The sequence below is a fragment of the Peromyscus leucopus genome, chromosome 20, assembly GCF_004664715.2.
Source record: "Peromyscus leucopus breed LL Stock chromosome 20, UCI_PerLeu_2.1, whole genome shotgun sequence".
NCBI lineage: Eukaryota > Metazoa > Chordata > Mammalia > Rodentia > Cricetidae > Peromyscus > Peromyscus leucopus.
Genome location: NC_051080.1, coordinates 43,759,519 through 43,774,628, shown reverse-complemented (window position 1 = coordinate 43,774,628; position 15,110 = coordinate 43,759,519). Strand labels below are relative to the sequence as shown.

The 15,110-nt window shown below is 44.5% G+C and overlaps 1 pseudogene; it reads left to right on the top strand.

The window, feature by feature from the left end:
- The first annotated feature begins 11,783 nt into the window (after window positions 1–11,783).
- Window positions 11,784–12,645, top strand: LOC114703619 (annotated as a pseudogene).
- The last annotated feature ends 2,465 nt before the right edge of the window (window positions 12,646–15,110 follow it).

The following is a 15,110-nucleotide window of genomic DNA, read 5'->3' as shown; positions in this document are numbered from 1 at the left end:
TCTCTTGAGCCTAGATTCCTCCTCCTCCTTATTCTCTCTGCCCGCTAGCCCCGCCTATCCCTCTACTGCCTAGCCATTGGCTGTTTAGCTTTTCATTAGACCAATCAGGTACCTTAGGCAGGCAAAGCAATACATCATTAAACCAATGTGGCATAAACAAGTGGAACACATCTTTGCCTAGTTAAAGTAATAGTCCACAATAGGCCTGTAATCCCAGCACCCCAGAGGTGAAGGCATGAGAGTCTCAAATTCAAGGTCAGCCCAGGCAGCATAGAATCTTAAAGAAAGTATAAACTGTGATACTGCTCTCCTTAGGAAATGACCAGCTGCAGAGAGGTGTAGCTGGATGTTTCCTGTGTCCTGCCCGGTACCACAGCGGCTTGGTCCCAAGTAAACACACAGAAGCTTGTATAATTACAAACTGTATGGCCAATGGCTCTGGCTGATTATTAACTAGCTCTTTTAAATACAGCAGGTGATAACAGATGATTCCCTTCCTCCTTTGCATCAATTATTGTCAGGTATTTGGTCACAGCAAGGAGAGGGTAACAAGCATGCTCACTGTGAGGTGAATACACTAGTCTCCTTGAGTGTAACAATCATTGCACTATGTAAATGAGCATTGAAATGCTGTGTTCTATACTTTCATTATAATTTAAAATTTTAATTAATCATTATTTACTTATTTATTTTGAGATAGGATCTCTCTAGGTAGCCTTGGCTGTCCTGGAGCTCACACTCACAGATATCTGCCTGCCTGCCTCCCAAGCACGGGGTTAAAGGAGCCCAACACCCGCAGCTTCAAAACACTGTTTTACAGCAGGAATCGTTTGTTCGGGGAGCGTTAGTGAGTGCCTACACATCTGCCAGGCTCTACAAGGAAGGACGCTTCAAACCTAGCATCGGGGACTGGTGAAATGTCTCAGTGGTTACAAGGGTTTGTTGCTCTGACAGAGAGGCAGAGACCTCAGCACCCACATGGCAGCTTGCAACTGCCTGGACTTCCAGCTCCAGGGTATATGACTCCCACCGTCCTTGGCCACCCATACACACATGCACATATACACACAAGCACATACATAATAAAATAACAAAAACCTGGTGCCCGGGGAGTCTGCAATGGTAGGCTGGCCAATGAGCTACCTGTCACCAGGGTTAAGGAAACCAACTGTCCCCTTGACCTTGCAATGTACTAAGTCTGCATTTTCTAAAGTGAATCTCTCCAAAAAAAAATAAATAAGAGGTATTTATTTCTTTTAAGTTAGAAAGAAATGAAGAGGGGAGTGGTGCTGGTCTGTGGTTCTAGAACAAAACAAAACAAAGCACAAACCCTAGACTGAACACATTAAACATAATTCTCTACCGCCGACCTCCCAGAAGCCTTTGCTGTCCATCCAAGAGTGGCCTCAGAACTCACTTCCAAATGTACATGATCATGAAATTCTTTCATTGCAAGACACTGCTGGGTGTGGTGATATTTTATATGTGCTCTAATAAATAAAACTTATCTGGGGATCAGAGAACAGAACAGCCACTAGATTAGACATAGAGGCCAGAAAATGGTGGCACACACACACCTTTAATCTTATCACTTGGGAGGCAGAGATCCATCTGGATCTCTGTGAGTTTAAGGCCACACTAGGAACAGAGCATGGTGGCACACACCTTTAATCCCAGCACTTGAGATCTTATGTCTTGCTTGGAAAGGACATACACCTTTAATCCCAGGAAGTGATGGCAGGAAGCAGAAAGGTATATAAGGCGTGAGGACCAGGAACTAGAAGATTTTAGCAGCAGTTCAGCTGAGACCCATTTGGGTGAGGACTCAGAGGCTTTCAGTTTGAGGAAACAGGATCACCTGAAGAGTTGGCAAGGTGAGGTTGGCTGTGGCTCCTTCTGTCTCTCTGATCTTTTGGAATTTACCCAAATATCTGGCTCTGGGTTTTCAATTAATAAGACCCTTTAAGATTCAGTCTTACAGCTGGGGATTAGCTTCCCCCCCCCCAAGTTACTTCAAACAAACAAACAAACAAACAAACAACTGATTTATTTAGGGCAGCAGCGCATGCCTGTTGAAATCCAAGAACACCCTTCCATCCCAGTATTTGAGGACTAGACTCGGATTGGCAACAGGCACCTTTACCCTGCTGAGCCATCTTGCCAAGTTCCTTCCCTCCACTCAGATTCTTAGGAAACCAGTGGTTTATGCGATCTTTAAGGCATGGGGGGTGGGGGTGGACAGGCAGGGGATGGACATGACCAGGATAGCTGAAAACTGCTAAGGGAATGACCTGATACAACAAAGTTAAAACAGGCACAATAAAAAAACAATTGAATCAGCCATTGCCGGGGCTTCGCTGGTTACTTCAAGGATCCCAAGAATTGCTGCCAGACTAATTGCTTGGAAGTCTCGTTTGCTGCCCAAGGCCTTAAAGAAGCACTCAGTGGCCGTGGCTCTTGTTAGTGACTGGATGAGGAAACTTAGCACGAGACTCACTTGACGTCTTCCGTTCCCCAACAAAAGGCATTTGTATCTCAGGCTTTTGAAAACTTACACAAATTTGGGGGTGGGCAGTGAATATGCAGCTGAAATGAATTAATGCAGAGATGAATAAGTCCTCCTTATTCCGAGGAACAAAGACATCCCAAAGGCTCCCGGACAGCTGGAGTATTGAGAAGCCGTATATGAGAAACTGTGTGTTTTATTCCTTTAGACGTGGAACTTTCTCAAGACTGAATTGCATTTTAATTTAATCATTTCAGGCAGTTATATCTCTTCAGCTAAGATTACAATAACAGGCTGCAGTCAGGCAGAGTTCCCTTGCAAATCTGTTCTAAAATGTAGCAGAGGAGGGATGAGACTCTGCACAACAAAGCTTGGTTAAGAGGCATGGCCATTGCACTTCTTATCAACCACTGATGGCTCCTAGCACAGGAAGATCTCATTTTGGATGTTTAATGTAGCAGAAAAATGGCTGCTGAAGAAACGGAAGAGCTGAGACAACAGAACAGGGTAAGAAATCAGCACTTGGGAGAAAAAAACAACAAAACAAAACGAAAAACAGGCTGGGCTCATAGACCCACCCCTCGGGAACTCAGCAGGGCTCCACTTTCTCAGCTATACGTGGAGATGTTCCCATCATCTTCTCCTGTCATTTTGTTTTTGTGAGACAGGGTCTCACTGTGTAGCACTGGCTGGCCTGGATTCACTATGTAGACCAGGCTAGGCTTGAACTCACAAAGATCCACCTACCTTCCTCAGCCTCCTGAGATTCAAGGCATGTGCCACATCAGGCCTGGGATCGTCTTCACAAGGTGGCACTGAGCAGTTTGCAAACTGTGCCTTTAACAATTCTAGGCCCAGTTTTGTATGAGCACAGTCCTAACGGAGTCAGCAAATGGTCATTATAACAAGAAAATCCGTCTCTGCCTCACACTGAAAGGAGGAGAGGAGAAATGCCAGCAAGTACTAGAATATCAACACGAAAATCACTGGAAATCAGCTGTATAGGGACGGGAAGGGAAAAGTTTAGGTCAGCTAAAAGGCTTTGGAAAGAGTAACTTTATTCTCATCAGCAGAATTTGGGGGAGAAGAGGCAAGATTAATAACGTTTTGGACTTTTGATCTGCATGAGCTCACTGACTGGTTCTGCTGAAGGTGGTGAGGTGGGCTAGCTTGAGAACCTCTAGAACTTTCCTAGACTCAATAAAGTCACTGAGTCATCAAAAGGGACTCAGAGAGAGAAACAGAGGGAATGTTTGTTCCCTATGGTACTTTCTGGATGTTCTTCAAAAGCTGATGGAACCGTGTGGGTTCGGAGCTGTTGGGTTAAACAATGTTAAACTGCTTTCTAGGCTTTTCAAAAGCAGCACATGTGCATAATGAACATATACAAATAATGGAAGTTCAAAGAGTAAAGAAAAGCATGGAATGAGAAGACATTTTCTAACTTCCCCTCTGCGCCCCTCCCCCATGCTTCCCAGGCCCGAGAACTGGTGCTGGCTTCTCCTGCTTTCTCCCTCAGCTGCTGCACACATGTAAGTTTTCATCAAGATATAAGTGTTCATCAAGATAGGGACAGACAGGTAAGTGACTGGTGTGAGTGGCAGCATGCTTCACACACACCCGACCTCATTCCACAAATCTTGGGAAAATACCAGTTGATTTGGGTTAGTGGTTCTCGGCTGGGCATGAGTAGTCTAGGAGACATTTTTGGTTGTTGTAAGGGCATGTGGTAGTGAAGGTGTTACTGGCGGATGGTGGCTAGAGTCCAGAGATGCTGCTAAAATCCTACAGTGTGCAGGACAGTCTCCACAAGGCATGTCTAACGTGACTTGTCAGGAATTCAGCAGCATTTTAACAGACAAGGAAGCAACAGCAGTGGAGTTTGGATTCCGTTGACCGGTATCATTCCTTTAGCAAATGCGTTCGTTGGAATCCCATTCCTTGCAAATGAACGAAGCCATAACATCTCAAACTAAGGCTGAAAACAAGCAGAAGACACATTTGCTCTGACCAGGTTCAGAAATGCTAGAGAAGGGCTGGGTCATTACCTACTCCTGAGTCATAGTGGTGCTATGGCCTCTAACCATGAAGAGAGCTAAAGGCCAGTGAGGGCACCGAGGAACACAACCTACACACACATATGTGACAGTGAGAACACAGGGTACTCCAATGATCTGGAGGGCAGGTTGACCTGTCTATGATAAACATCTGGGGATGTGTGTGTAGGGCAAAGGGTCTGAGCTTACTTCTGTGTTTGAAAACTCATCAAATCCCACCAATCCCTGAGCTTGAAACCTCCACCCTGGAAAACTCTGCCCCCGAGAAACTGCTATATATAAAGTCTGCCTCCTGCTCAGTCCCTGCTGCTTCTCCCCAAGCAGAGGCAGCCACTTTGTGTCTCTCCAATAAATCTCACATGAGGTTTGTTGTGCGAGCTGACTTTGTGGTATTTCTTCCCACGGCCAGCATACCTTTCCCTCACAGCTACAGCACTTACAATGTGTCTTTCAGTGATAAGATTATACTGATCTTTTAGAAACAGATCTTACAAAAAAAACCTTATGGGAGCACATGACAATGTATGTTCTATAACATCTGCTGCACATCTGTCTGTCTATTTTGAGACAGGGTCTTACTTCGTAGCTCAGGCTGTCCTGGAGTTCACTATCTAGAGCTGGCTGGCCTCAAACCAGTGAGGGTCCTCCAGCCTCTGCCTCTCCAGTACTGGAGTTACAGGCATGAAATACCATATCCAACTGTGCCAGAAGAGGGTGTTGGACTCTCTGGAGTGGGGGTTGCAGGCAATTGAGAGTTACTAGACATGGTTGTTGGGAACAGAACTCTGGTCCTTTCTAAGAGCAAAAAATGCTCCCAACTGCTAAGCCATCTCTCCAGTTCCCTGGATTTGTATTTTTATTTATAATATTGCAACAGGAAAAAAAAGAATAATTCACAGAACAGTTTTAATTTATCTGTATCAATATCTTGAAAAATTATATTTTCAATGTGTACAGTTGTGATGAAAAACTGTAACTGAATATATAAAGAATTATAATGAGGGTGTGGTGGGGTGACTATGATCAAAATACATTTGTTTATATATACAGCACTCAGGATAGAGGTAGGTAGGTCTCTGAGTTCAAGGTCAGCCTTGTCTACATAGGGATCAAGGCCAGTCAAAACAAGAAACAAAATAAAGCCACTTTAAAATATATATAGTGGGGATTCAGTGGGTTGAAAGAATTGAGAGTTGTCTGAAAAATGGGCAAAAGATTTAGTAGACATTTCCCAAGACTAGATATAGAAATGATAACAAACACAAAAAATATGCAGCATCCTTAATTATTAAAGAAACTCAAATCCCTGGGGTGACACTTCACACCCACCAGTTCACACCCACCACCAGTTCACACCCACCACCAGTTCACACCCACCACCAGTTCACACCCCACCACCAGTTCACACCCACCACCAGTTCACACCCCACCTCCAGTTCACACCCCACTACCAGTTCACACCCCACCACCAGTTCACACCCACCACCAGTTCACACCCCACCACCAGTTCACACCCCACCACCAGTTCACACCCACCAGGATGGCTGAAATGGGAAAGGCAGATAGCAGCAAGTATTGACCACCACGTGGTAACAAGAACCTGGCTTCACTTCTGTTAAGAATGTAAATCAGAACAGACTTTGAAACACCTGACCATGGGGTCAGGGTTTCAAGTATCTTTGGGAGAAAAGGAAATTATTTTAAAATAAAATAATGGTGAGTGATGGAGAATTTGAGAATATGCTAAAGGGTGAAATTTACAATATGTGAATTATAAAACCTATCAATAAAGAGGCTATTCCTAGCCGGGCCGGTGGTGGCGCACTCCTTTAATCCCAGCACTTGGGAGGCAGAGGCAGGCAGATCTCTGTGAGTTCGAGGCCAGCCTGGTCTATAGAGTGAGTTCCAGGAAAGGCACAAAGCTACACAGAGAAACCCTGTCTCAAAAAACAAAACAAAAACAGAAAAAGAAGATTGAATTGGAGTGGCCCAGCTGGTAAAGTAATTGCCTCTCTTGATTCCCCAAACACACATAAAAACCCAGGCTCGGCAGTGTGCACGCACTCCCTGCACTGAGGAGGCTGAGACAGGATCCCTAGGGATCACTGGCCTAATCTAATTGGTGAGCTCCAGTCCAGTGGGAGACCCTGTCTAAAAGAAGGTGAATAGTGTTTCTGAGGATGATACTGGAGGCTATCCTCCAGCCTCCATATGTATACACACACACACACACACACACACACACACACACACACATACCCTCTACATACCTGTATTTAAGAACATGTATATACACACACAGACACCTTAAAAAAGAGTGTGCCTATAATTAAAGCCTGTCTTTCTAGAATATAAGTGGTTGTAATACAGAAAAACTAGCATGGATTAAAATTCTTTCTTACTCAAATCCAGTAGGTATTCCTTAGTCTGTTGTGGGCCCTTTTAAATGTTTGTCTATAAGAAACACAGAGAAGACCAGATATTACACACCACACAAATTTCTCTTTGTGTAGTATAAATCAATTTCATTTTAAGATAAAAAGCTATGTATTTTCAGCATCTACTTTGATGTATAAGTGAATTCCTGTGATGTTAAAGTGTTTATCTTCTTTTGTTACTATTTTTTAACATTTATTTTTTTAAATTTATGTGTATGCATGTGTCTCAGTATGTGTGTTGTGTAATAGTTTCCTCTGATATTAGAACATTTCATCCTGCAGGGAAGCTCTTTAAGCGGGAAGGTAAACAACTCAAAATAGCTTCAGGAAGTCCCTGGAACTGACCAGATTCACTAGGCCTCTCCCTCCCAGAGTGAAGAGCTAAACTACAAGGAAGACACCTGAGAGCAGACCAGTTGCCTGGAAGAAGCAGAAACCAGCTGAGCAGCCTGGAAGAGGTTTAGACGGACTGAGTCACTTGAAAAGGGCGCTCTCCAGTCCACAGCAGGTGTGCGGTGGACTGCAGCTCCCAGCTTTTGTGAGCCGTCACCCATGCAGGGGTGGACCTTGGTGATACAACTGTCTTTGAGTCATTTCTGCTCCTCTAAGTGACCCTCACCCACACTCCTCTAAGTGACCCTCACCCACACTCCTCTAAGTGACCCCTCACCCACACTCCTCTAAGTGACCCCTCACCCACACTCCTCTAAGTGACCCCTCACCCACACTCCTCTAAGTGACCCTCACCCACACTCCTCTAAGTGACCCCTCACCCACACTCCTCTAAGTGACCCCTCACCCACACTCCTCTAAGTAACCCTCACCTATACTCCTGCAAGTAACCCCAATAAAACTCATTGGCTCACTACTTTGGTGGTATCTGTACTTTGATCTGCTGTGGGCTCTCTGTCTGGGGTGAGTAGACTGTTTGCTGTATCTCCCCAGGAAAAATTTCGTCACAAAATAGTATGGTGTGTGTGTGTGTGTGTGTGTGTGTGTGTGTGTCTCTGCAGAAACCAGAAGTGGGTGGCAGATCCCCTGGAGCTGGAGTTACAAGTGGTTGTAAGTCACCTGACATAGGTTCTGGGAATCAAACTCCAGTCGTCCAGAGGGCAGCAAGTCTCTGAACTACTAAACGAATCGAGTGGAAGAAACTGAAGACTATTTTAGAGTTAGGGAAGATTTTATAAATATTGATTTGCCTTTATAAAATAAAACACAGCAGATATTAGTCAGACAGAACACAAAGTGTATGTGCATGCTTTACAGTAAGGGTGACTTTTATTTGCTCTCCCCCTTGCCAAATGAAACTACAAAGTCCTGCTTGACTAACATGTTCCCGTTCTGTTCCTGATTAGTTGCACAAGAACCATTCCTCCCAGAAAATGATGGTAATGCTTAACCTAACATTTTCCTACAACAAACACATACTCTTGACTCTCATCCTGTGGAAAAGTTTTTGAGGGATTTAAGGGCAGAGAAGTTCAGTGAGATTGATATAGCAGAACCAAGCTAATGGTCTTGGAGATGTTCCTGAATTAGAACTCCAATCAGTCAGCTCTGGTGAACATCTGTGATCTGATTTCAAAGACCTGAAAGGACAAGGTAGCTGCCAGCTAGTGACCGATGTCTTCCACTGCTCTGTTCCCTGTCTTGAGCCTCAGTCCACCATGCAGCTTTTTGGATGACTTCCTAACACATATCCTTCACTCTACACTCCCCAAACCCTCCTGAATCCAAGATCCCTAGACAACTACTTTCCCTGAATCCCACTTCAGTCCCTGCCTTAGCCAGTGTTCTACTTCTGTGAAGAGACACCATGACCATGGCAACACTTATAAAAGAAGCATTTAGTGGGGGTGGCTTACAGTTTCAGAGGTCAGTCCATGATCATGACGGGAGCATGCGGCCTGCAGGCCAACATGTTGCTGGAGGAGTAGCTGAGCTCCACATCTCTGGAAACACAGGTAGCAGGAAGGGAGAAGTACCTTAAATTTCTATATTCAAGTTTGCAGACGGCAGGAAGAGAGAAACTCTAGGCTTGGCATGGCTTTGAAATTCCAAAGCCCACCCCCCAGTGACACACTTCCTCCAACAAGGCCACACCTCCTAATCCTTTCAAACAGTGCCGCTCCCTGGTGACTAAGCATTCAAATCTGAGACTACGGAGGCCGTTCTCATACAAACCACCACAGCCCCCATCACCAACCCCAACAAACTCATTCTAGACTATTTCATTAACTCTCCATGAAAACTACTTAATCCCAGGAAATTCTTATCAATCGCCATTCACTTATTCATCTGATCATTTTATTTGACTCTCATTCACTCGTTCAGAACAAAAACTCTCTCTAAACACTGCCAAAACAATGTTTAAATGGAAAGCAGCTGTGGCTTGCCATGATACCACCAGTGCTCTATCTAAATGGTCATTTGTTTCCTTGGAACAATTCTCCATTAGTGACAGATTGTGTATATTTGCGTGATGTGCTTAGCTTCTCTCTCTATCATCTTCTGGATGGAAACTGGCTGGTGTGTGTATCCATAAGAAGTTTGTCTCTGGAACACAACTGCCACTCGGTAAACTCTCACTGACCTGCTGAGGCTGCTGTGGTGGCTTGAATAAGCCCCACCCCCCACTTGCAGGCCCATATGGAGTGGCACTATTTGGAGGTGTGGCCTTGATGGAGCAGTGCAGCTTTGTGGGAGGAAGTGTGTCACTGTGGATGGGCTTTGAGGTCTCAGATACTCAAGCCACACCCAGTGAGGCAGTCTATTCTGCTGCCTGCCAATCCAGATGTGGAACTCTCAGCTCCCTCTCCAGCACCATGCCTGCCTGTGTGCCACCATGCTTCCTACCACGACAATAATGAACTAAACCTCTGAACTGTATGTAAGCTGCCCCCAATTAAATGTTTCCCTTTATAACAGTTGCCATGGTCATGGTGTCTCTTCACAGAAATAGAAACCCTAACGAAGACAGTTGCCAAAAACACCAACCAGCTCTAGCTACTCTACAGTAAGAGAGAGTGAACATATTCTGTCTCATGCCTCCACGTCACATGGATCCAACTGAACTTTGATTCACCCTTGTCTTTCCTCCATTCTCCTTACTGAAAGGGGCACAGAATAGTTATCTCTAAGAAGTAATCCTATGTCCCATTCGACTATGGCCCAAAGCAGAATCATCCCATGAGTGCATTGTCTTTAAAGCCATGCAGATCTCTGAATGTAGTGGACAAGGAGACAAGACTGGAGTCCTTGATGGACCAGCCTGACTCCATCTTATGAGTAAAAGTCATCTTGTTACAAGGTCAAAATATGTTCACTCCTGTTTTCTATAAAACTTGGAGTTGACCAGGTCTTGACCCATTTTCTGGAATTTGACATGTTCCACACCCAAACCCTAACCTCCACCTTGAGGATAAAATGTTCTGCCAAATAATTTTGAGATTGTTCAACCAAGTTCCTACATAACCAGAATTCCTCTGGAAATCCCCCAACCCTTGAAAGGCCCCCAACCCAGTCTTGCAGTTTTTTGTACTATATAAACCCCACTGTCTTGTATATTCAATGCTATTTTCTCAAACTCTGCTGTAAGGAAATAGCCCGGTCTGACAAAAAATAAAGTTTGCATAATTTACTATCGTTTGGATTAACAATTGGAGGCCCCAGCAAGATCAAGACCCCAACCCAAATTCTGAAGCTGGGCCTTCCCTCCAGGACTCCAGGACCAGAATGCTGCCTCAGAAGGTGTGCACCTTGAAGATGTTATGTTCCAAAGTTCCAAAGCATGCTTTCAATTTGACAGATTGTTGGAGTGAACTGCCACACTAAAAAGAAGCCAGGAAGCAACTGTCTGGGGACGCCTTCATCAGTAAGTCTTAGAGGGTGTTTCCTTCTGTGACATCTGGTGTAGTTTTGTCTGTCTCCTGCTCTGGGCACTAGAGTGTCGATTTGCCAACTTGTTTCTTGGATGCTGGGAACCCAGAGGAAAAGTGGTCAAGCCTAGTTGAATGAAAGGGGCCACCGCATGTTTTGGTTTTGATCTGTGTTCTGTGGTGACTGATTTCATTTTTGCTGACTCTGACCTTGAACTTTTGTGTTCTGTGTTTATGGCTTTGTTGATTGTCTGTCTCCTTAAGTCTGCTGATGCCATCCCTGCTGCCACTCCAGCAAGAAACGTTTGAGCTTCGTTGTTTGCCCTGGTCCAGGACAGATCTGGGGCAGATAGTAGGTGCTAGCTGGGATGAAGTGTGCACAGAAAACAGGCAGACAGGCAGACAACCACCTGGACAGACTGACTAGCTCTGGGACTGCTTTGGCTGCTTACCATGGCTGCTTTCTCTGTTCTCAGGTTGCTCTGGTCCCTTCCCCCTGGCCACTGAATTCAACTTAGCAGGGATTCAGATGTCTTTTAGATATGGATAATATTAAACATTGTTTATGCTGTTCTGCTTTATTGAAAAGCTGATTCTGAGTTGGGTTATGGCTCCTCCTTCTCTAGACCCAAGCACATTTATTTAAACATTTTTTTGTCTGTCCTATGACCGGTGAGTCACCTGATTTTGTGACAAAAAATATGAGAGAGAAAAAAAAAAACTAAAAAGTTAGGGCCACAACTATAAGCACAAAAACGTAAGGTATTTTCTTCTCGGTAAAGTACACAGACCAAGTGAAGTCTGCCACTGTGCCTAGCAGGAGTCTCCCTCTACCCCGTGGGTTACTTCTTCTTTGTCATTTTTATGCAAAAAAGGACTTTTGCTGCCAGACATTGCCAGAATGTTACATGAAATGATTTCTAGAGCGGAGGTCCAGGATGGCAGGACTGCAGCTGGACCCGCTGGGAGGGGGGTGGCGGGAGTGCGGTGGCCACGGGGCAGCTCAGGCCGCCACTGGAACCGGGGCGGACCTGTGACCACCAGACAGACCCTGGGCCGCGAGCCCAAGTCCTTCCTCTGCCGCCTGTGTTGCCAGGAGGACCCGGAGCTGGACTGGACAAGGACGAGACTGGAGCGGGTCCCATTGACAGAGACCCCACCTACTTTGGTCCTCTCCTAAACTACCTCCGACATGGAAAGCACATCATCACCAAGGAGTTGGCAGAAGAAGGTGTGCTGGAGGAAGCAGAGTTTTATAATGTCACATCTCTCGTGCGGCTGGTTAAGGAAAGGACACGAGAGGATGAGAACAGAACTCACGAGACCCCGGGAAGCATGAGTACAGGGTCCTGCAGTGTCAAGAGGAAGAGCGCACTCAGATGGTCTCCACCATGTCTGACCGCTGGAAATTCGAACAGCTGATCAGCATCGGCTCCTCCTATAACTATGGAAATGAAGACCAGGCAGAATTCCTCTGTGTTGTCTCCAGAGAATTAAATAATTCTACCAACGGCATGGTCATGGAGCCAAGCGAAAGGGCCAAGATTCTTCAGGAGAGAGGCTCTCGAGAGCGACCAACCGAGCAGCTGAGAAGGGGATCCTGCACCTGTACAGTAATTGAGCTACTGCAGAGCAAAGCTGTGCCTGATTTCCGAGAAGTGGTGTCTGCTCGAACCAGAGGAGCCGCCTCGGACGAAGACGCTGCGCCTCTGGCTGCACGGCCCCTTTTCAGAAACCTGCTTTTGTTTTCTAGCCAGTGTTGACAGACCTTCACAACAGCATCTAGGATGGGTCCCTGGCTGCAGCCTTGTGGGGAGCTGGGGGGAAAGGAGGAGGGCCTAGAGAATTTAAAGGAAAAAAAAAAAGAAGAAGAAGAAATGATTTCTAGGTAGCCTTGGATATCTACAAATGTGCATGTGATTTTTGTCACCTGAAGAGCCAATGGATGTCCTAAAAGATCATCACAGAAGCAGGTTCCTAAACTAGGGATCCAGATGAAAATGACTAAAATGTGCTCCAAAGCAAAACAATAGAAAGATGATGAATAAAGAGCAAAAAATAAAAACAGATTGAGGGAAATGAAGATTTCAAAAGCGCCAGTGCAGCAGGGAACACCAGGGCAAAGATGGCGTCTCAAAGTCGGTCTTCAAGTGCAGATGCCCGCTGCTGGCTTACAGAACTATACAATGGTATGGAAACCCAGGTACTTGGATATGCAGGTACTGGGTGCTGTCGCCAACTGTGCAAAAGCTGAGGACTGGCTCTTACCGCTGGGTAAAGGTGGGACATCAATGGCTACTGTGTTTCCTGGTACATTTTTCTGCTGGGCCTACAGCACACCCAGTCAAGTTCAATGTTTCTAAGGGTTAATATTAAAATGAAAACGCTAATTAGTTTAGAACTAAGTTTGAATCATAATCTTATAAAAGCTACTAATTTGTTTTAAAAAAAAAAGTTAGGACATGGGGGTTGATAGTCATCTTATAAATGACCAAATCCTTGGCCAGACAGTGGTGGCGCACACCTTTAATCCCAGCACTCGAGAGGCAGAGGCAGGCGGATCTCTGTGAGTTCGAGGTCAACCTGGGCTACAGAGTGAGTTCCAGGAAAGGCGCAAAGCGACACAGAGAAACCCTGTTTCAAGACCCCTCCCCCCCAAAAAAGACCAAATTCTTTAATATGTTCAGAACTATACTTGTGTTTTATTTACAGGAATAAGCTCTGTTTAGCCTTCTTTGTATGTTTTCAGAGTTAAGCCTGTGATTTAGTTATTAGTTAAGCAAATAACTAAAAAAAGTAAAGTTTATTTAAAATCAGATATACTTATTAGATGGCCCTCAAAACTTTTCAGAGTCTATTGAATATGGCATTTAAAATATTTAATGGAAAAACATTGTTATGATAGACCAAAATGCCAATCCTAAAGAAGACAGATGGGACACATGCCTGAATTGTGATAATGCTAACCACTGGGAAAAACTGCCCCATGCCTTGTCTGCTGCTAGGGCCCTGCACAACTGTGGCCACTGCCCTCCTCTGCCTAAGTCAAAGTGGGTTAATTTTCCCAAGTTCCTCATCATAGGAAAATCTTTCAGACCTTGGCAAAGGTCTATGCCGTCCCATGCAGCAGCTGAAGATGTAATGCTGTCCTGTGTGACAGCTGAAGACTAACCTCTGCCCCCCAAAAAACTACCATGGGAGCCCACTAGGGTAAATGTCCAGGTAGCTGGTGAGTCTGTCATTTTAATTGATACATTTGGATTCTACCTCCAGCTGTAGTTTATCCTTCTCAGATCTCTGAGGGTGTCAACAGCTAACTGTAGCTTTATCAGTTTAACAGCAGCTGCCTGGTTAATGCGTTTCATGTATGAGAATCAGGACTTGCCTTCCCATTAGGTCTCCTGATGAGAAAGGCAAACTCAGAGACAGGTTTGCCTTCCTAACAGGCTTCATATTAAAGGAAAGCAGGCTTCCGATATAACTTTTACTGTTTAAAGAAACTTGCTTTGCAATGACTGCTCTCAATAGTCAACCACTTATGTCTCATGGTAAATGACTAAATAAAAAAAGGCTTTAAATTTATGTAAGTTCTGAAAGTCTAAGAAAATATTCTAAAATAAATATAAGTTCTAAAGGTCTGAGGATATGAAAACTTAAACTATAAAGGTCTAGGAAAATGATTTAAGATTTATAAATACAATTTACTCTGTACTATTATACTAGGATTTCAAAGGTTCAGAGTTAACATTGATCGTCAGAGTTCTGATAAGCTGGAAAAGCACTGACTACTATTATCAGTCACAAGCTCCAGACTTTAAATTTCCTCTGGTTGTCTTCTAAGTATAGACTTGAAGATGCTTCTAATCATGCTAAAGACATCTCTGTCCAATCTATATATCCAGACAGGAAAAAATGTTCATGCTTTTTAACCCAAAGCCAGAGCTTTTGCTATGATTCAAAACCATGACTCTACTCCAGCTGTTTTACACACGCCTGTTAGCTGCCTTTTCTCCAGTGTGGATTTCAGTACAGAATGCAAACAGTGGCAATGCTAATATATCTTAAAACGTTTATCTCTTTTTTTATACTAAAAATTTATGTAAACTTCAGGGAGTTGAGGGAGTCACATGACTTGGATCCACCTCTCACAGGTCAAACTGTGAGATAAGTAAACCTGTCAATCAACAGCCTAAGTTTCCTGCCTTTTCCTGAGGGTGGGATGTCTCTC